Source organism: Papio anubis, chromosome 3, assembly GCF_008728515.1.
Source record: "Papio anubis isolate 15944 chromosome 3, Panubis1.0, whole genome shotgun sequence".
Taxonomy (NCBI): domain Eukaryota; kingdom Metazoa; phylum Chordata; class Mammalia; order Primates; family Cercopithecidae; genus Papio; species Papio anubis.
The window spans coordinates 171,818,695-171,840,893 of record NC_044978.1 but is presented as its reverse complement, the minus strand read 5'-3'; the positions used below and the strand labels follow the sequence as shown (position 1 = coordinate 171,840,893).

The 22,199-nt window shown below is 42.6% G+C and overlaps 1 pseudogene across 1 annotated transcript; it reads right to left on the bottom strand.

The window, feature by feature from the left end:
• Positions 1-687: 687 nt before the first annotated feature.
• LOC101013569 lies at positions 688-1,238 on the bottom strand (annotated as a pseudogene). Its single transcript, XR_646753.3, has one exon. The product of XR_646753.3 is annotated as a 40S ribosomal protein S18 pseudogene (transcript).
• Positions 1,239-22,199: the final 20,961 nt, after the last annotated feature.

The following is a 22,199-nucleotide window of genomic DNA, read 5'->3' as shown; positions in this document are numbered from 1 at the left end:
TTTGTAGAGACAGGGTTCGCCAACTTGCCCAGCTTGTTCTGGAACTCCTGGGCTCAAGTAATCTGCCTGCCTTGGCCTCCTAAAGTGCTAGGATAACAGACATTAGCCACCATGCCTGTCTGTGTTTTGCATTTTAGAAGGGAATTACTTGGGTAAAGATAATAGCTTGCTCTTGTGTTTTATTTATCTATCTGTCTAGCTGTCATTTTTAAAATTTCCCTGAGAAACTTTTTTAGCAGAAACAGGGGTTCTGAAATAAACTGGAATTTAATGTTCCATTAACATTTCAGAAAATGCCAGCAAGAAGTCTGAATAGATAATTACTTACAAGGGAAGCATGGTAGGTATGTTTGCTCTCCATAGGTCCACCAGAAAGAGTTTCAAAGTGGATTGTGTCACCAAAAATTATTTGGACTACTTTGGTCTCCACAATTATAGATGAACATTTACATCTGGACAAATGGTTTCCAATTAGGTTGCCCATTAAGTGATGGAGTGCAGGAGCAGTGGTAAATGAAACCTAGTTTGCAAGCCTCAGACAGGAAGGTGATGAGTTGCAAAAGGTGAGAAATGCTATAACTCCTGGATCCTACCTTCAGCTGCGCCAGAAGGAGATGGGCATCCAGGAACTGAACCCGGGATGTCCACAGTGCTCATAAAAGCCCAATCTTTTTTTTTTTTTTTTTTTAGGTATATAAACTATTTATTAACAGACAAGGCCTACAGACTTATTTCTTCTTGGACACACCCACGGTGCGGCCACGGCGGCCAGTGGTCTTGGTGTGCTGGCCTCGGACACGAAGGCCCCAGAAGTGGCGCAGCCCTCTATGGGCCCGAATCTTCTTCAGTCGCTCCAGGTCTTCACGGAGCTTGTGGTCCAGACCATTGGTTAGGACCTGGCTATATTTTCCATCCTTTACATCCTTCTGTCTGTTCAAGAACCAGTCTGGGATCTTGTACTGGCGTGGATTCTGCATAATGGTGATCACACGTTCCACCTCATCCTCAGTGAGTTCTCCTGCCCTCTTGGTGAGGTCAATGTCTGCTTTCCTCAACACCACATGAGCATATCTTCGGCCCACACCCTTAATGGCAGTGATGGCAAAGGCTATTTTCCGCCGCCCATCGATGTTGGTGTTGAGTACTCGCAAAATATGCTGGAACTTTTCAGGGATCACTAGGGACATGGCGGCAGCACAAGTGGCAGCGTGTAGGCCTCCTGTGGAAGGAAAAGCCCAATCTTTTATAGAATTTTTCAAAACACTTTCCCATGCACCATCTTGTTTGATCTCACCACCACCCTGAGAAAGACAAGGGAGATGCTCTTGTTGTCCTCATTTTACAGCTGTGGAAACTGAAACTGTGATTCTGATGACTCAAGAAGGGCATACAATGAGGGCAGAAAGGGGCCACAGTTCAGACCAGCTCTTCTGACCCTCAGTCCTATGATTTGACCACTATACCACATGGCCTCTCAAAAATCTTTGAACAGTCACAGCTCAAAGTAAGGGCTCTCGTAATGAAAGCATACATGAATGTAGCTAGTACATTAATGGCTATAAAATGATTATACAGAAACGGCCTGACCTCCATGGGGAGTGGCCATGGGGATGCTGCTGGTGAGACCCCATAGGGCAGTGGTTTTCAGCGAGGGCACCAAGCAGCAGAACCCCACTTGCCACACAAGGCTTGGGGGACTCAGGGAAATAAGCCACACAGAGGAAGCCCTCACAATAGAGAGACTGGAAGCAGAGCCACCGGGAGAAGTGAATTGCTGACATATTGGTAGAGAAACACTGTTCTTCAAAGCTGAAGACATCAGGCTACCCGACGTCAAACTATACTACAGGGCTACTGTAACCATAACAGTATGGTACTGTTACAAGAACAGACACATAGACCAATAAAGCAGCATAGAGAAAACAGAAATAAAACCACACATCTACACCTATCTAATCTTCAACAAACCTGACAAAAACAAGCTATGAGGAAAGGATTCCCTATTTAATAAATGGTGCAGGGATAACTGAACCCCTTCCTTACGCCATATATGAAAGTCAACTCAAGATGAATGAAAGACTTAAATGCAAAACCCAAAGCCTAGGCAATACCCTAGAAGAAAATCTAGACAATACCATTCAGCACATTGGCATGGGCAGAGATTTCATGACGAAGATGGCAAAAGCTATTGCAACAAAAGCAAACATTGACAAATGGGATTTAATTAAACTAAAGAGCTTCTGCACAACAAAAGAAACTATCAACAGAGTAAACAGACAACCTACAGAGAAACATTTTGCTCTGTATGTATCCCAATTTTCAAACTATGCAGGTGATGAAGGTCTAATACCCAGCATCTATAAGGAAATTACAAGGAAAAAAATAAAAAACCCCACCTCATTCAAAAGTGGGCAAAAGACATGAAAAGACACTTCTCAAAAGAAGATACACGTTTGGCCAACAATCATATGAAAAAAAGTTCAACATCACTGATCATTAGAGCAACGCAAATCAAAACCACAAAGAGATACCATCACATATAAGTCAGAATGGCTATTATTAAAAAGTCAACAAATAACAGAAGTTGGCAAGGTTACGGAAAAATAGGAATGCTTTTACATAGGTTATGGGAGTGTAAATTAGTTCAACCATTGTGGAAGACAGTGTGGCAATTCCTCAAGAACCTAAAAACAGAACTACCATTCGACCCAGCAATCCCACTACTGGGTATGTATCCAAAGGAATATAAATTGCTCTATTACAAAGACATATGCACTTGTATGTTCACTGCAGCACTAGTTACAAAAACAAGGACATGAAATCAACCTAAATGCCCATCAATGATACACTGGATAAAGAAAATGTGCTACATATGTACCGTGGAGTACTATGCAGCCACAAAAATGGAATGAGATCATGTACTTTGCAGGAACATGGATGGAGCTAGAGGCCATTATTCTTAGCAAAGCAACGCAGGAGCAGAAAACTAAATACTGCATGTTTTCACTTACAGATCGGAGCTAAATGATGAGAATACATAGACACATAAAGGGGAATAATGCACACTGAGGCCTATTGGAGGGCAGAGGGTATGAGGAGAGACAGGATCAGGGAAAATAATGAGTGAATACTAGGCTTGATACCTGGGTGATGAAATAACCTGTACAACAAACCCCCATGACACACATTTACCTGTGTTACAAACCTGCACATCCTGTGCATGTACCCCTTAAATTAAAATAAGAGTTAAAAAAGAGAACAGTATTACCCTGTTCTTTGAAGAAGTGTACAAGGCCAAATTAGGACTCTTCTATTGTTAGCATTACAGGATGCAAAGCAAGAAGCTATAGACCAGAGGCAAGAGGGCAGTGTGAGACACACAGACCAAAACCAAATCTTTTCCTATCATCATATTTCACCATATTGATGAAGGGGCCCACTGGTCCATGAGGGAGGCAAACTGGAAACTATCAGACCCCACGAACACCTGACCTTTCAAAGACTTCCTCAATTGGCCTTAGGATAAAATGCAAATTTCATAAGAGGATCCACCTGCTTACCTTCTCAGCCTTGTCTCTCATCAGGCTCCACACCCCACACGTGTATTCATAAACACCCCACACAAGACCTACCCAAAACATGCACTGAGCCACTTCCTTTGCTCTAGCTTACTCTCTCTTGTTTCTAGGTTTGGGCCCATGCTATTCTTTGCCTCCGCTTCATTTCCTCCCTCCCGTCCCAATTGCCTAACTCCTAATCATTCTTCAAGTATCAGCCTACAGGCCACTTCCTGCAGGAAGTATCTCTCCAGCACCTCCACCCTTGCAGGCTAAGTTTGCCTGCCATGCTCTCCCATGTCAGTCTGCACTTCCTCAAACCTCACTGTAATTGCTTGATTCTTATTCCGTCCTCACCACCTGGCAATTACTTGGTAGAAGCAGGGACTGCTGACGTACTCACTACAGTAACCTCAAACCGGGCACTGTAGTATTTGTTGAGTGATGGAATAGATTAATCCTTTAATTAATTTAGCTCATGGTAAAATATAGTAAACAAAAAGCATTTCTCCTCTATAGGTGGTTAGTTCAGTTGGGCTTAGCTCCACAAAGATCCGGCTGGGCAGGCCTCCATGCCATGTTACATAAAAACCTAAGCAGACTGTTAAAGAGTCAAGATTCTGCTGCAAAAGTGAGCAAGAGTCCTGTTTACAGAATTCTGTCTTAAGAAGGCTTATTTCTGTCTGGGTGTGATCCAAGTTACTGAGGGCTTTAAACAATTGGGAAAGGCATTATCTTTGGAAAGTAAAATCCAACCCCTGTCCCTTGGTTCTTGCCAAATATCTCCCACAACCCACATTAAGTAGATTACTCTGTCCTTAATCACACGCTAAATGCCTGCATCTGTGGCTGGCATCGGCTGCGTGTGAGGCAGCTGCAATCCCCGTGTATATCTCCTGCTATTACAGCAGGAAATCAATTGGGTAAAGAACTCCAAGTGGGTGAGAAACAAGACAATACAGGTTGAGATCTTCATTCATTCATTCATTCATTCATTCATTCATTCATTCATTCAACATTAGTGAATAATCAATTATATTCCAGGTACTGAAAAGAGAGAAACAAGACATTCCCTTTCTTCGAAGTGCTCACTAGAAAAAAAAAAAAAAGTGCTTAGAGAATGAAAAATTCCTTGTAATTGTTTAGCCTTCACTTCTGAAACTTTAATGTGAATTTTAAGTCACTTGGGTGTCATGTTAAAATGAGGTTCTGATTCACTAGGTCTGGGGCAGGGCCTGAGAGTCTACAGTTCTAACAGGCTCCCAGGTGACACTGATACTGCTGGTTTGGGACCACACTTTGAGCAGAAAGCATCACAATAGAGTCGAGAGAGAGAGAAACAATAATTGTATCCTCATTTAACTCATTTCCTTCTCAGACAAATACTGAGAAGGAATATAGGAGGTTCTTTATGACCCTTTCATAGATAAAAAATAATCATTGACTCTGGGGGTATACAATTTTCCCAAGGGTATCACAAATGCTAATGCCTGGATTCATTTATTCATATGCAGTACCCCAAATCCCCAACTTAACCCTCTGTGTTGCCCCCTAACCTTAGCTGCTGATCACAGCCACGACTCTTCTGCCTCTGGACACAGACTTAGCATCTGCTGGGTGTGGCCTCCCAAGCCTCACACTGACCACATGGACAGCCATAACCCCCTCCTTTGTGATTGGCCTCTGTTGACCTTCACTGGTTTGGTGGCTCCCAGGACAAAGGACTGAGGACCACAGGGAGGGAATAAGAATGGAGTTTGGAGAATATAGGAGCACTTATCACCCTAGGTCTCAGCCAGGTCCCTGAGAACCTGCCATTGCCTCCACACTTCACGGTATCCCTGAACAAGTTACCTGCAGACCACAAGCCACTGACCCAAGGGGAATGGGAGAGAACTGCACTTGGTGAGGACCTGCAATGTGTAGGAGTTTGCACAAGTGATTTCCTTATCTCTTTCAAGAGGTGTAATATGGGTTATGATCTTCACTTCTACGTGTATGTATTCATTCAACACTAGTTAAGGACCAGTTGTGTTCTAGCCATTGAAAAGTGATAAATATAAGACACATTCCTTTCCTTCAAGGGATGCTCAAAGAGTGGGTGACAGGCCCCAAATCACCCAGCTAGGAAGTGTTGTGGCAGGAACAGAAAACCATCATCTCTCCAGCCTAAACCCATCACTTTTTCCAACCTCAATGAACTCATTGCACCAGCAGCCTTCACCATCCGAAAAGTCTATTAATAATATAGAGATTATGATTCAGTAGGTCTTGCAAGAGGCCCTATAGTTGGCATTTTTACCAATGTCACACTAAGGGATTCTGATCCTAGCAAACTTCAGATCATACTTTAGGGCTATGTCCTCAGACAAACTATATAAGTAATGCAGGAGCACTGACCATCTTTAGTCACCCTAAGATCCTGCTTGGTGCAGAGAGAGCAGACATCCTCCTACCTTGGGGAGACTGAGTCGACTGGAAAGAAGAGTGCAATTACTGCATCCAACCAAATTTGGAAGCAATATAACAAGTGTTACATCTGAGGCCAGGAATGCAGCCCTGCTAGAATGCTGCATGGCTGGCAGGGTGCGTGTGGGTGGGGCAGCCTGAGAGTCCCACCCCCACGCTCACATCACATCATGCTATTATGACTGGTGTTCCTCCATACCGGTGTCCTTCCATGTGATTATCGCATTGTGGCTCTCAATCCCACAATCCTAAGGGATGAGCCACCTGGGTCCTTATGTAGGCAGATGCTCTCAGTAAACACCCTCCCCAAGTAAATGCACAGCTGGAGTTAACCCCAGGCAACTGGACCCAACAGGAAATCACCCAGAGCCACCAACTAGGACAGAGAATGGGAGCATAATAGACCCATCTGGACAGAGGAGCTGAGCTCAGATGAGCTGGGGACAACAGAGATGGTAGAAAGAGAACTGAGATGAGAGTCCTGGGTTCCAGACCCAATCACTGACTGCAGGATCCTCAGCAAGTCATGTCCCCTTTCTGGGCCATTGTTTCCTCATGAGTAAGATCCTTTCCGGCTCTGATTTTCTGAGTCCTTGATTTTATTACAGGGTGAAGACACTTGCTCGACTTGAAATGGGAGGCCTGAGATCCACTCCTGGCTCTTTTCTCACTGCACCCTTCACTCCTGGAAAACTGGTCCACTCCTTTTCCCAGAAGGCATCTGAGTCACTCCCATCCTAATTCCCTCCTCCCTCCCTATATGTGTGTAGGGCTACTGGGATATCTCATAGAATCAAGAAGATTTGATTCAGAAAGGGAAAGGAAATGGGAATATTCCAAAAGCAAGAGTTTTCAGCCCCCATTTCTAGTATGCTACCATTAGCATACTACCTTCCACCACCTTCCAGCCTTTGTATCTTTCTGATTTAATTATTAAATTCTAGGAGAGGGAGAATTTCATTGCCCAGGTGAGGTTGGATGCCTAGTCCTGTCTCAACCAGGTATGGCGAGGTGGGCAGGGTCACTAAATGGAAATATGGCCAGTTAGAGTCCACTGCATGTTAGAGGCAGGCTACAGAAAAGGAGACTGCCATACCAGGGCTGAACACAACAATAATTCCTGGGGGACTCAAGACTTTCCTGTCCTTCCAACTCTTCCTCTACCACTGATGCTCCGTCCTTTCCTAGGCCTACATGGGCTCCTGCAGGATGCAAAACTCAGTGCTCAGGACAGCACTGAGCACTCTCACCCTGATCCTCCACAAAGCACATGTTATTCACTCTGTTCCCAGAGGTCAGCCTTCACTCAGAGCTCACAAATTCTGGAGCTGAGTAAAACACTGACTATAATCCATCACAGCACAACAGACAGCTTCCTGCCATCTTCCAGGAATCCTGCCAGTCAATCTTTATGGGGCATTTATTATATTGTAAAGGTCTAGGCTCAGTGCTGTGGATAAATACAAGCTCAGACGTACAGAGACTCTCTTCCCAAGAAGGCCATTCAGGAGAGAGAATAGAAAACAGACAACAATGTAACTAAACAGTTCCCAAGAACTTCAGGAACCAAGCACAGAAAGCAGTGGGCAAACTTCGGGAAAGGAGAGAGGTCAGTAAAGCATTTCCAGGGAAGGTGACACCTGGTAAATTGCATCTTAGATGAAGAGTAGCAGTCAGCCAGAAGAAAAGATGGAAGACAATTTCAGGCAGAAGGAACAGCCTGGGAAAAGGCTCAGAGGCATTCTACAATACAGCTAAAGGAAGAGCTCGTCTATGTGAGGCGAACCGAACATGTGAGGCACAGTCCAGTGATGTTGAGATTGGAGGGCTGGGCAGAGGTTGTACCATGCTACAGTGAGCGGATCCTGCTGAACCTGCTGAGCAGTGTGGAGGAGTGGGAAACAAGGATGATTACAGTCATCCAGATGACAGAAGATAGAGATATTCCACAAGGTGGAATTTCAGCTAAGACCTAGAAGACAAGAAGGAGCCAGCCATAGGGAAACCAGAGAAAAGAATATTCTAGGCAGAGAAACAAAAAACTGTGAAATCCCCAAAGAGGGAAGATGCATGGAGCAATAAAAAGTCAGGGGGTGTTTGAAGGAAGCAAGAGCAGTGAGATCGGTAAGGGAGGAAAATGCTGAGGTACACCCTGTCCACGTTTGAATTTTCTTCACAGGGAAGCCTTTGGAGCATTCTAAACAGCCAATTTCCATGATCTCATTAGCAATCATTTGTAAAGACTATCTTCTTTTTTTTATTATTATTATGCTTTAAGTTCTAGGGTACATGTGCACAACATGCAGGTTTGTTACATATGTATACATGTGCCACGTTGGTGTGCTGCACCCATTAACTCGTCATTTACATTAGGTATATCTCCTAATGCTATCCCTGCCCCCCTCCCCACAATAGGCCCCGGTGTGTGATGATCCCCTTCCTGTGTCCAAGTGATCTCGTTGTTCAATTCCCACCTATGAGTGAGAACATGCGGTATTTGGTTTTCTGTTCTTGCGACAGTTTGCTGAGAATGATAGTTTCCAGCTGCATCCATGTCCCTACAAAGGATACGAACTCATCCTTTTTTATGGCTGCATAGTATTCCATGGTGTATATGTGCCACATTTTCTTAATCCAGTCTGTCACTGATGGCCATCAGAGAAATGCAAATCAAAACCACAATGAGATACCATCTCATACCAGTTAGAATAGCAATCATTAAAAAATCAGGAAACAACAGGTGCTGGAGAGGATGTGGAGAAATAAGACTATCTTCTTATTGTGTGGGCAGTGGACCGCCGGGAAGTGACAATGCAAGCAGGAAGAACACACAGGGGTTTACTGACATATTCCAGGCAAGAATGATCAGGATGGCCAAGGCGTAGAGTGACTTGGACAGATTAGAAAGAAGTTTTGGAGATAGAATTGGCAGAAATAGCTCATGGATTAGAGAAGGGGTGATAAGAAGAGAGAAATTCTGACTGGTTTGCAAGTGCCACTGAATACACAGTAGTGTATTTACCAAGATGGGGAAGATGGGCAGATGAGCAAGGTCTGATTTTGGGGGTAGATAGAGGAAATATGGAAATCAAGGGTTCTCTTTTGAATGTGTTATGTTTGAGATGCATTTTAGATCTCTAAGTGGAGATGTCACCTAGCAGATGGTTATATAGGTTTCACTCTATGGCTAGAGACAAAAAGTTGAATATCATTAGCATATAGATGGTATTTGAAGACAAGGGAGTGGAGGTACTAGAGGTACCTGGACAGAAAGTGAGACAGAGAAGAAAAGGAGATTTGAGGGTCATACTTATGGTCAGCCGACATTTTAAGACAGAGAAGAAGAGAAAATTGAGTAGGACTAGCCTGTGAGATTATTACTAGCCTGTGAGATTATTACTGGCCTGTGAGAGAATGTGGTTTCAGAGAAACCAAAAGCATGGGGATTGTCATGGGGCTGGATGGTGGGGTTGTGGGGTAGGAAGATATTTTAAGAAGGAAAGAGTGGGTCAGGCACAGTGGTTCACGCCTGTAATCCCAGCACTTTGGGAGGCTGAGGCCAGCGGATCACAAGGTCAGGAGATAGAGACCATCCTGACTAACATGGTGAAACCCTGTCTCTACTAAAAATATAAAAAATTAGCCAGGCGTGATGGCACATGCCTGTAGTCCCAACTACTCGGAAGGCTGAGGCAGGAGAATTGTTTAAATCCAGGAGGCAGAGTTTGCAATGAGCCGAGATTGTGCCACTGCACTCTAGCCTGGACGACAGAGCGAGACTCCATCTCAAAAAAAAAAAAAAAAAAAAAGGAAAAAGTGAACAACTGTATCTGATGTAGCAGACAGGACAGGTAAAATGTGAACTGAGAAATAGCCATTAGATTTACATCCCAACCCTCTAAGACCACACTACTGGCTGATAGTAGATGCTCAATAAATGTAAGTTGAATTCATTGACTGAAAGAACCAGCCCAGGAATGGCAAATATAGAACAGTTTTAGCTTCCACATTACCACAGTTATTGCCTTTTTGAAAAAAAATGGAGACTCAGCCCCAGAATCCTTAAGCACTATCGAGTAATTAGAATTGTCATGCAAATTGAATCTATTTGCCATTCCCGGTGTAGACTAAACAATCAGGACAGGACTTTACATCAGAGTTGTTCAATAGAGTCTCATTAGCACGGCTTCAGGAGGAACCACAAACCATCTGCCAAGAGTCTTGCAGGGGAATTCCTGCTCTGGGGTGGAGACTGAACCAGGTGATCGCTAAGGCCCTTCAGAGAGTCTGTGGTTCAGATGGCAATTCCCTCTAAAATGCAGCTGTTCAAAACACAAAGAGAAAAACCCAACCCAGCCTAGGGTTAATAAGTGCAAACTGAATCTTTCCTAAAACTTCCTTCAATGCATTTTTTTCTTCCTCTTATCTTCACCGGCCTCCTGAAATGTCTTATCTGCAAAGGCATGATTCTGTTCTAAATCTCTGTCTATGAACACAATTATCATTTTTGCTTCTTCCACACGGTAGCATTCACCTAACTTACCCATTCAGCCATAGGCAAACTGTCTTCATCTCTAAATGATGCACCCCCCTACATAAAAAAAAAAGGCAGACAGTTTTATTCTTTAGTCCAAAGTACTTAGCATTACGAAGAGACATCTGCTGCAGACAAATCTTGGGTCTTTGGAACCTAAATACTTTGAAATTTATTCCTCTTCACCACCTGGAGGCTCATGAGTCCATTTGTGGACTTTCCCACCTAATGCTGCCTTGCAAGTTAATGAGCAGTTGGTTCATAGACATGCAAGTTATAGCTCTTCTATTAAGACTCCTACATCCATTTTGCAGTTGAAAGGGCAGAAAATTAACCACTAGAGCTGTCTCAGTGCCCTCCATCTCCTCTCACCTTTATTCATTACTTCAACGAACATGTACTGCATGCCAGATTCCACACTGTTTTCTAGAATGGAATCGAGAGGTACAGTGAGGAATAAGATTTGGTTTACTTTCCCATCTGGCGCTCATACATGAGCTTTACAAGTTCTATATGTCCTTCTGAAATGACATTCAAAATGCTGTGTGTGTGTCTGTGTGTGTGTGTGTGCACGCGCGCGTGCCTCCAGAAAGAGGTTTATAATTTTCATCAGATTTAGAATCCAAAAGGGCTAGAGATCAATGGGAATGTAAAGTCATCTTTGACACTTCCCTTTCCATCATCCCTAATGACACACAAACCAATCACCAAAGATTGCCAGGTTTGTTTTTCATTTTCCCCTAAATTGCTCTAGATCTATCTCCCACTGTCCATCCCCCACCTTAGTTCAAGCTACCCTCAGTTCATTAGTTAACAGCCCTGCCTCCCACATGGCGTCTCTGCCATCCTCCAATCTATTCTCCACACTGAAGTCAGAGCATATTTTCAGCTCTCTAATCTGATCATTTCGACCTCTTGCTTAAAACCTTTCGATGACTTCCTAAGGCTCTGAGCATAAATGCCAAGCCATAAACATTCCCATGAGCATTTGCAATCACGACTCATTGTTCTCTACTATTCTCTTCACTCCGTGAACTCCAGCCTCATCCAACTTCATTCTCATCTTTAAATTCTCTTTCCACTCTCCATTCTGCAATCTCTACCTGAAAGGCTTCTTCTCCTCTCCCTTCACCAAATTATATTGTAATAATCACTTCTACCAGCCACTTCCCCTGACCTCCCTCGCTAGGCTAAACGCGCTATTGTAAAACTTCCTGGCTCCATGAACTTCATACCCTTTGTCCAAGTTAGAATTGTGCAGGCTTCATATGATCCATTGATTAATATTTATCCTTCAGCAAACCTGACTATGCATCATTGTATCCTAGGGCTTACTGAAACACTGGGTACATAGAAGGCAAGTGCTTGATTAATTCTCAGTGAATGAACAAGTGAATAACTGAGTGGATGAATAAAGAAGCAATGTAGCAGATGCTAAAATAAAAGAAAGCACTGAACATTGCCACAGCACAAAAAATTGGGCACATATCTTTAGGAGGTCATAAGGGCATGGATTGCGCCTCCTCTGTTTTTAGTGTCTAGTCCAGAGCTTATGATGCATGCATATATGCAATGTACATTGACTGAAAATATTAAATAGCAACTAACTCTGCCTGGGTGAGTGACAGGAGGCTTTAAGAAGACTTAGCACTTGACATCAGTCATAAAGGAAAACTAAAAGTATGCAGATCAGGCCAGGTGTGGTGGCTCACGCCTGTAATCCCAACACTTTGGGAGACCAAGGTGGGTGGATCACCTGAGGTCGGGAGTTCGAGACCAGCCTGACCAACATGGAGAAACCCCGTCTCTACTAAAAATACAAAATTAGCCAGGCATAGTGGCGCATGTCCCAGCTACTCAGGAAGGCTGAGGCAGGAGAATCACTTGAACCCGGGAAGCAGAGGTTGTGGTGAGCCGAGATCACACCACTGCACTCCAGCCTGGGCAATAGGAGTGAAATTCGGTCTCAAAAAAAAAAAAAAAGATAATAACACAAAATTAGCCTGGCATGGTGGGGCATGCCTGTAATCCCAGCTACACAGGAGGCTGAAGCAGGAGAATCGCTTGAACCCGGGGGACGGAGGTTGCAGGTTGCAGTGAGCCAAGATCGCGCCATTGCACTCCAGTCTGGGCAACAAGAACGAACCTCCGGCTCAAAAAAAAAAAAAAAAATAGTATTCAGATCAAAGGGAGAAAGAGGCAGGCAAGGGGCATTTCAGACAGAAGAAAAGGTGGGTACAAAGGCACGAAGCCACAGAAAAAGAGGAAAAGTTCTTTGCATAAAAAAGAGATTAGATGAAGTAAACGTGAAGATACGCTTCCTGGATCCTCCTTCTGAGAGGGAAAAATTTTGTTTTCCCAGATGCTGGAAGCATTTGCAGAGAAACATCTCCAGTGGTCAGCTCCTTAGGGGTGGCCTGGGCTGCAGAGAGCCATCTTACCCAAGGTCACACCATCCCAGAAGCAGCCCCCTCCCCACCATTGCTCAGACATTTGGGTCCACTGAGGGACAATCTTAGCAGCAATTTTTCTCCAGAGCTCCCACTGGGGTAGGCAGAGGCCACCACTGGTACTGCATTACCATAGTTGAACTCTTCCCTCCATCCTTCCTCTCACGGGTGTTGATCTTACCTGAACACTAAACTCTGTACTTGAGTCTGCTTCTCAGAGAACCATGCTGCAAGCCTGGGTTATGCCATGAATGGGTTTATGCAAAGGAATAAACTAGAATGGTAGTTGAGAACAGGGTGGTGAGGGTTCTGCAATGCTGGGCCAACAGGTATGAGCTTACGCTGCTGGCAGTGAGAGACTGGGGGCCTTGTAATCAGAGGGTGCTGAGTTTAAGGTCTTATATTGGAAAGACTTCTCTGGCTTCTGTGCAATGACTACACTAGAAGGAGGCAGAGGGACCTGCTGAAAGGTCGTTGGATTAGTCCAGGGAGAAGAAATGTGAGTTCCAAGATGGAGAAATAATGGGTCATGGAGAGGAGGGGTGATGTTGAGCAATTCAGGAGGAAAAAATCAAAAGCCCCTCATGACACATTGACTATGGGGACAGAGTAAGGATGAATGGATAATGACACAGAGAGAGTATGCTAATTCATTCTGAGGTGTGGCAGGGAGATCACTCCTAATTTAAAATTGCAACTTGGAAGAGGAGTTCTTTCTCCTAACACCTTTTCCAAGGCACTCCAGGTAGCAGAGAATTCAAGTGGTAACTACAGTTCTCCTATAGCTTGAAATACATAATAAACCAGCAATGTCTTATACAAAAAGTGTCATTAGCAAAGTTTGTGTTTGTTCATTAGTTAAGATCTTAGGGCTTTTTGCCTGATATCATTAATCATCATGCTTGCTAAAGAACATTCTTCTATCAAACAGATGGAGATTCAAATAAAAGGAGCAAACATATGAATATGCAAGAAGGAAGACCAAATTATTAAGGCAGAATGAAGAAGAACCTGGCAGGAATATTCTTCATTCCACAAGTATTTATTGAGGATCTTCTACATGCCAACCATTATGCCAGGGACTGGGAATACAATGACAAGCAAAACCCTGCAGATTTCATGCCAGGAAGCAAGCACACATCTGAAGGAAGTTTACATAAATAAATTATGTGTTGCTGGTGCCAGCATGCCCCTCTTCCTCAGTTTAGTTCAAACGTACTCCTATAACTATTACTTTTGCACTGAAATTTCCTTTTATTTTTTTCTCATTCATTGTGGCATAATAGAAAGAGTAGACAGGCATACCAATTGCCTTACTCATCATGTGACCTTGAGTAAATTACACATCCTTCCAATGGGGACAATTATACCAGTCTCCTAGGGTATGCTTGAAATATACTAAGATACTGTGTACCACAGCCAGTTAGCTATACAACATATCATATAAGCCTTTCTGTGAATTCAACTATGCCAAATGGGGATAGGAATGAGGGTAAGAGAGAAATAATAATTTAAATATATGACAAGGGCTGACTACATAATTTGTAGGGACCAGAGAAAAGTAAAATTGAGAGCCTCCCTGTTTAAAAATTAAGAATTTCAAGATGGTGATAGCAAAGCATTGGGCCAAGCACAGGATTCTTCTGAGTGTGAGGCCCTTTACAGTGTCACAGAATGCACACCCAAGAGGTCAGCCCTGGACTTTCTTATTCCCATATCCCAGTGGTTCTTGGTTCCCATGCATATCTAATATGGTGAATAAGTTCTATGATGAATATGATCTTAATTCTAAAATATGTATTTTGTTTACTTGGTTTTTGTTCACTTTGGCCGCTAACCAGAAGCAACCTTATTTTCATGTGCATAAAACCATAGATGCAATCATTTGGTTTAAGGGATTTTCAAGGGTAGTTGTATTAGTTCATTTTTCACGCTGCTGATAAACACATACCTGAAACTGGGAACGAAAAGAAGTTTAAGTGGACTTGCAGTTCCACGTGGCTGGGGAGGCCTCAAAGTCATGGTGGGAGGCGAAAGGCACTTCTAACATGGCAGAGGCAAGAGACAAATGAGGAAGAAGCAAAAGCAGAAACCCTTGATAAACCCATCAGATCTTGTGAGACTTATTCACCACCATGAGAATAGCGCAGGAAAGACCAACACAGGAAACACCGGCCCCCATGATTCAATTACCTCCCTGAGTGTCCCTCCCACAATATGTGGGAATTCTGGGAGATACAATTCAAGTTGAGATCTGGGTGGGACACAGCCAAACCATAACAGTCGTTTTTACTCTATTTTCCCATTACACACTGGTTTCCTAAAGCCTGCAGAAGGCGAAAGCTCACCACAGCTGTCATTTCTCCCAAGCCAAGCAAGGAGTCAATCTTATGCCCCAGTCTGGATCACATGCTTTACAGTGAGAACTTCATTCAAGCCACACAGCAAGCCTGCAGGATAAATAATACCATCCTCATTCTCTAGAGGAGGGGGAAACAGAGGCTCAGAGCAGGGAAGCAATTTGCTTAAAGTAACCCAGAAAATAAGTGGCAGATTTGGGATTCAAATATGGGTCTTTGGAGCCCACTGTCCACGTTCATTTACCGATGTTTTAATAAATGTTTGTTCCTTCCAACTCTCTTCTGCAAATCTTTCCCTAACCTTTTGAAATGAAGAATTGTTTGGCAAATTAGGAACCTGATTTTCTGCATCCTGGTAGCAGAGAATGGTTTGCCAATTCAGTTCAGGCACGTAATGCCGGAGGCAGAGCAAAAGAAGAGCCTGAAAGTCTGACCTGTGCTTCTAGAGTTCTGATTGCCACATGATGAAAACTCAGGGCTGACATCACTAGTCTCCAGCCTCCCAAACATGAGCCCATGTGGAGAGAATGTTATAAGGGGGGAAAAAATAAAGGTCATTTTAGAGTGAACGATAGATATAATTAATGTTACTGACAATGAAAAGCTTAGGTGCTGAGAGACAAATGAGTCAGCAGCGAGCTTGATGTTGAAACTGCATGCTGCCTTGTTGCTCAAATACTTACCTATTAGGAAAAAAGAGCAATTTCCTGATCAATGCACACAAAATTCTGGGTTGAAAACACTAAGTGAAAAGTGGGAAAAAAGCCACTTGTGTGTTTTATTTCCAGCATGTGCACAGCCACATTGATGTATAATTTTGGGTTTGTCATTCCCCTTTATGAGTTTTTATTGTCTCAATGTTTTAGGATGAAGGCCTTTCATAATCTGACCTTATCTTCCCTTCATATAATCACCCTCCCTAGTCTCTTCTCTAAATATCCAAATATTACTTCGTCATTCCAGAGGCAGCTCTACCTAGACATGAAGCCTGCCCTAGTCTCCAAATCGGAAATGCAGGCCATGAATGGGCATGACCTGTTTGTTGAAAGATGAGAAATTCAATGTATTCTCTGATTTTAGCTGGGAATGGCCTCATTCACCTCTCCACCAGGCATGTCCTCTCCATATTGAATCAATCACCCCTTTCTCCAGGTGTCCTCAGCACTTACTTCATACATCTATTATTGAGCACAATAAGATGCATTGTACTACATATCTTTCCATTCCCCTAATAATATCTGATGTATCACTGAATGAATACATGGGGGCATCTTCCCCATTAAACCATGGGATTTGTGAGAGTAACATCTTTATATTGCTCATCTTTGCAGTTCCCTCTGTGCTTGGCATAATATTTTGAACAAAATATGTGCTCAATAAATATTAACTACATGCATTTACATCCATCAGGATTGCTTTTAATGATTACAGATTTGGCATTTGGTGCCTCTTCTAAACAGAAGCAATCTGATTATTTGATAACAAAAAGATCTTACCAGACTGCAGGAGGGGCGTGAGGAAAAACATGTTCTGGACTGACACAGATGCTGCTGAATTAATAATTAAAAATTGCATGGGATGCATAAATGATAGAACATAAAATGAGAAAGGACAACACAATGGTCTGCTTCCTGTTGAAAAAGAATTATCTGGTCCACTAATGAAGTAGAGCCATTAGTCTTGGCCATAGGAAATTAATAGCTACCTTCCTGTAGTGACTTGCCATGTGCCAAGTGTTTCCTAAGCCCTTTCGAATATTATCACATTAAATCCTCCCAACAGCACTGTGAAGCAGGTAGTATTTGTATTATCCCCTTCCATATTCCATTTTGGAGATTAAGCTTGGGAGAAGTATGATAATTTGCCTAAAATTGCAGGGCCAGCAGATGAAAGAACTTGATTCAAATCCAGGTATGCTGCTTCCAAAGTCCATGTTCTAAACTAGTCTGCTCTGTAGGTAAAATAAGGATGTCAGGTGATGCTTTTCAGCTCAATTATAAATGGAATCATCTATTACATAGACTCCAGTCTCCTCATTCTACAAATGATAAAACTGAGACTCAGAACAATAAAGGAATGTAGGATCTTAGAATCTCATGGCTGAAATGAACATTAAAATTCATCTAGTCAAATATTCCCACATCCACCTGCTGACAATGTCTAACAACTCTGAGATATAATTCACACATCATACAACTCACCCAATTTAAGTTACAATTCAGTAGTTTTTAATATATCCACAGTTATATGTTGATTACCACAATTTAATTTTAGAACATTTTATCACCCCCAAAAGAAATCTCATATCCATTAGCTGTGCTCCACATCCCAGCCCCAACCCCAGCCTTAAACAACCGTGAATCTGTCTCCATGGATTTGCCTATTCCAAATATTTCATAGAAATCGAACTATACAATATGTGGTCTCCTATGCTTGGTTTCTTTCATTTAGCATAACATATGCTTTTGAATATCTTGAAGTCACCTCAATACACAGCAGCAAATTTGTGGTAGCAACAATGAGTGTCTGGTGGGTGGGGCACATATCCCCCAAATAATCTTCGTTAGCCCCACCCCAGAAGCTACCCCAAAATAAACATAAAATCTAAATTGAGAGAGTATGTTTGATATTTGTTATGGTTTGAATTGTTTCCCCCTAATATTCATATGTTGAAGTTCTAACCCCAATTTCTCAGAATATGAGCTCATTTGGAAACACAGGCTTTACAGAGGTAATGAAGTTAAAATGAAGCGATTAGAATGGGCTCATATGATGGGCTTCCCCAGAAACATGGGGAGAATGCCATGTGAAGACCGGGTTTATGCCACCACAAGCCAAGGAACTATCAGATGTTAGGAAAGAGGCTGAGAACAGATCCTTCTCTCAGATGGAATCAATCCTGCCAACAGCTTGATTTTGCACTTCTGGCCTCCAGAACCGTGAGATAACCCATTTCTATTGTTCAGGCAACTCAGTTTGTGGTTTTTTGTTGTAGCAGCCCTAGCAAACTAATACAACATTTAAACACAGCTTCTGCACAAATTTCCTAGTCATCTTCTCCCTGATAAGTACATTGCTACCCTGAGGTTCCTCCTCAGGCAAAATCTGAAAGTCAACATTTCTTTTAAATCAAATCCATGAAATTTCCACCTAAGCCTAGCCTTCTTTCAGAGCTCCCTATTTCAGGCAATGGCAACACTATCCAAACAAATATGCAAGCCAGAATTCTAGCATCATCATTGACTTCTCTTTTATGCCTACTTTCTCAAAACACACACACACACACACACACACACACACACACACACACACACACACGTTTTAGGTCAAGAGTATTTCAAAAGAGAATTCTATCAAGCCAATGAAGACAAATCAACCAAATACCTTTTAGAATATTCCAGATCATTAAAACCTAAACCTTGACATTCCTTCATGAAGCTAGCAAAATATTAGAATCTGAAAAAACAAATAAACAGAAAAAAATAGAAACTTAATAAAGGATCTCTATACAAACTGAAGCTAAGACACTAGGCTGCATAATCCATGGGTGTTAAATAATAATATAGCATGACCAAATACCAATTGGTTCAGGAATGCAAGCCTACTTCCTTTTACTCTACTGGCCCACAATGTTATCACATGAGAAAATTAGAAATGGCCAACATGATTTGCCTGTTAAAACACCACATTGCACTTTACCCTATAACCTAATCTACTCTCGATATTTCTAAATACTTTTTCATTGTTTTCCAGGAATCTTTAAAAGCCCTTTGGCACCAGACACCATGTTTTCCCCCTTTTAAAATATACTAATGGCTTTGCCAAACCTTAATCTATTGAAATGTCTGTCTGCACAGAGTCTCTTGCCAATATAGATGCAGAAAACATACTCACTGCCAACATCTAATGGAGGTAACCCATTATGTAATAATCAAAAACAACCTTTCCCACCTAAGAATTTGAATTTGAAAGCCAAAAATCCATTTCCTGGAAAAAAAAATTTGAAAAATTATGTTAGGCCCGAAATTCAACCCAACTCAATGTACTACTATGATTATCTATTGCTATGTAACAAAACTACCCAAAACAAAATAATTTATTTTTGCCCTAGGGGTTGACTGGGCTCTACTGGTAGGTTCTTCTGTTGGGTCTATCATGTGGTTGTAGTTGGTTGGCCATTGAGCTGACTTAAAGGTTTTCCTGAGCTATGGCCCCAAGATGGCTCATGCACATGGCTGGCAGTTGATATGGGCTGTTGGCTGGGAACACAACAGGGGTCATTGACCAGGGTGCCTGTTGCAACTTAGCGCATTCAAGGCTGTCAGATAGGTCAGCTCAGGACCGCAACAGCCAACAGCTGGCTGAGATGGCCCTATTTTTGTCTCCATTACATCCCCTATACACAAAGATACATCATTAGAAGCCCTTTAAACTCATGGAAGGATCCTATTACATTTAGAAGTCTTGTTCTTTGTCCTGTGTGAAGACCTCTAGAACCACTTTCTGACTTCCTTGGAGGCTAGTTAAGTACTTGACTTTCAGTTGGTCAAACCTGAGTTCCTAATTGAGTAGTTTTTGTCAACTTTCTAAAACTCTTCTGTAAAATGGAGACACCACCTCACAAAGTAGTGGTGAGGTTAAAGAAGGATAAAATGTGTGAGATACTTTGTACACTACCTGGTATATGATGATATGTTAATGAGTGGTATTATTAATATTACGATTAATATCATCATCATTATTTGCAGGGAAAAGAAAGGCTACATTTGGAAGAAAGGAGATTATTTTTATATTTTGAGAATGGATAGACTAATATACCATATTATGTCCCTCTTTCATGTTGCCATGAGTTCCATTTTCATATAAAAGGGCAAAAGACACTATTCAGCTTACATGGTCTCATTTTTTCTTGTCTGAACATATTTCTTATTCTATACATAGTAAAAAAATTATAAAACAGGGAAGATGTGTGTGTGTGTGTGTCTGTGTGTGTGTGTGTGTGTGTCTACACTCTGGGGATACTTGGATGAAATGAGACCCTTGTCTGTCTTTGAAATTTCACTCATCCTTGAGGCCTTCTTTGCCTGTTAATTTCCTGGTGCAAACTTCCCCTCCCAAACCTCCCTACAGGTATCTCTTTCCTTGATGTCCCACAGTATGGCTACATCTCTGTCAAAGCTGTCACTACAGCTTGAGTTGTGTTAGGAGAACTGGGCATGTGTTCTTGTCCCCAGTGGGCCATATGCTACTTGGAAGCAAAGACTGACCACCCCCCACCATGGCTCTCTTCACCCTGATTCACTCACTAGCTCTAGTACGTGCCAAATAGTTGTCTGTTGAATTGAGTGTGGTCCAACTCCCTCATTTTATAGTTGAAGGAACTCAAACCCAGACAGGTCTGTAACTTGCCTAGGGTCACAGAGTCAAGCCAGAACTAGAATCTCAGCTCCTTCCTCCCTAGTAAGTGCCTATGTGCTCTACCAGCCAATGCTGTGGCCTGCTGGGACATGTGGGGCAGGTCGACAGTGGGACTCAAGGAACCAGGTATGATTGTCTGCCCACGGGATTGCAGACAGGTTCTCTGAAGACACTTTGTAATTGCCTTCCTATCATAAGCCCTAACTACTGGTGTGGTCCCATGGGGAACAGCATGGCCTACATTGCGGAGAGAGTTTTACAGCTGGTAACAGCAATGACAACAGACATTGGAGATGGCACAGCAGAAAGGCACTGGGCCCTGAGTTAAGCAGGTCTGGATTTGAATGCTATTTCTGCTGCTTCTAGCTGGTTGATCTTGTGGACATTACTTCTCTTTTCTGAGTCTCAGTTTTCTCTTCTGTTAAGTGGGAGTTAAAACGTCTACTTGGAAGGCACAAAATAAGTGACCAGCACAGAAGACTGTTATGTATTAATATTTTTGACAATGACACAGTGTTCTGATTGTCCATAAATTCAAGTTTGCTGTTACACCAAATATCTATTCCCAATTTCATTTCCTATTCTCTGCCCCTGTATATAAGGTTTAGAGGCCTTAGCTCTTTGCTTCCTGCTTGCATAAGGCCTTTTACTGGAGTTCTTAAGGAACCAACTTTGAAGAGGCTCTAAGTGTCTGGGGGTGGAGACCCCTTCCACCCTAGGAGTTCGTGGCTACTTGGGGCTTTCACATGCTCTCTCTGCCTCTTCCCTAGACTCTCTGTCTGCTACATGTTTGCTTGAAGGAGATATTCAAATAAGGCATTTATCAAGATATAGTATATTTTAAAAGGTGCCAATATACACTTGTGCTGGGAACCCAGAGAAAAGCACCATTAGTAGGATTTAGAAGTGTTTACTACCTTCTGGAAAATATGATACTTAAGCTGTGCTTGAAGGAGGGATACAACTAGGATCAAGAGTTTGGTCAATTCACATGTGGTAGCTCTCAATAAAATGAGCAGGATACAGTGTAGGTGCTACAGAGAGACAGTATGGTATGGTATGAAGGTTGGGCATGAAGATAGATGGATGCTGGAAAATTGCACTTTTCCCCCTGCCCCCTACCCACTTTCTCTGCTATGCAACTTTGCAGTGCCCTCTTACTGTGAGCTAATAGCCTGGGCATGCTCTTCTGGTGATGACACAGGCACAGAAGAGCAAACCCCAAAGTTCAAGGCCTTTTGAAGATAAAATTTGTGTCAGGTCTGCTAACAACGTGTTGTCCAAAGCAAGTGGCATGGTTTAGTCCACTCTCAAAGAGCCAGGAAGAAAAGTGACATGAATGAAATAGGCTCAATATGCCAGCAGGTGTGTGCACAATGGTACAGAGAGGAAGACCAAAGTTCAGCTAGCC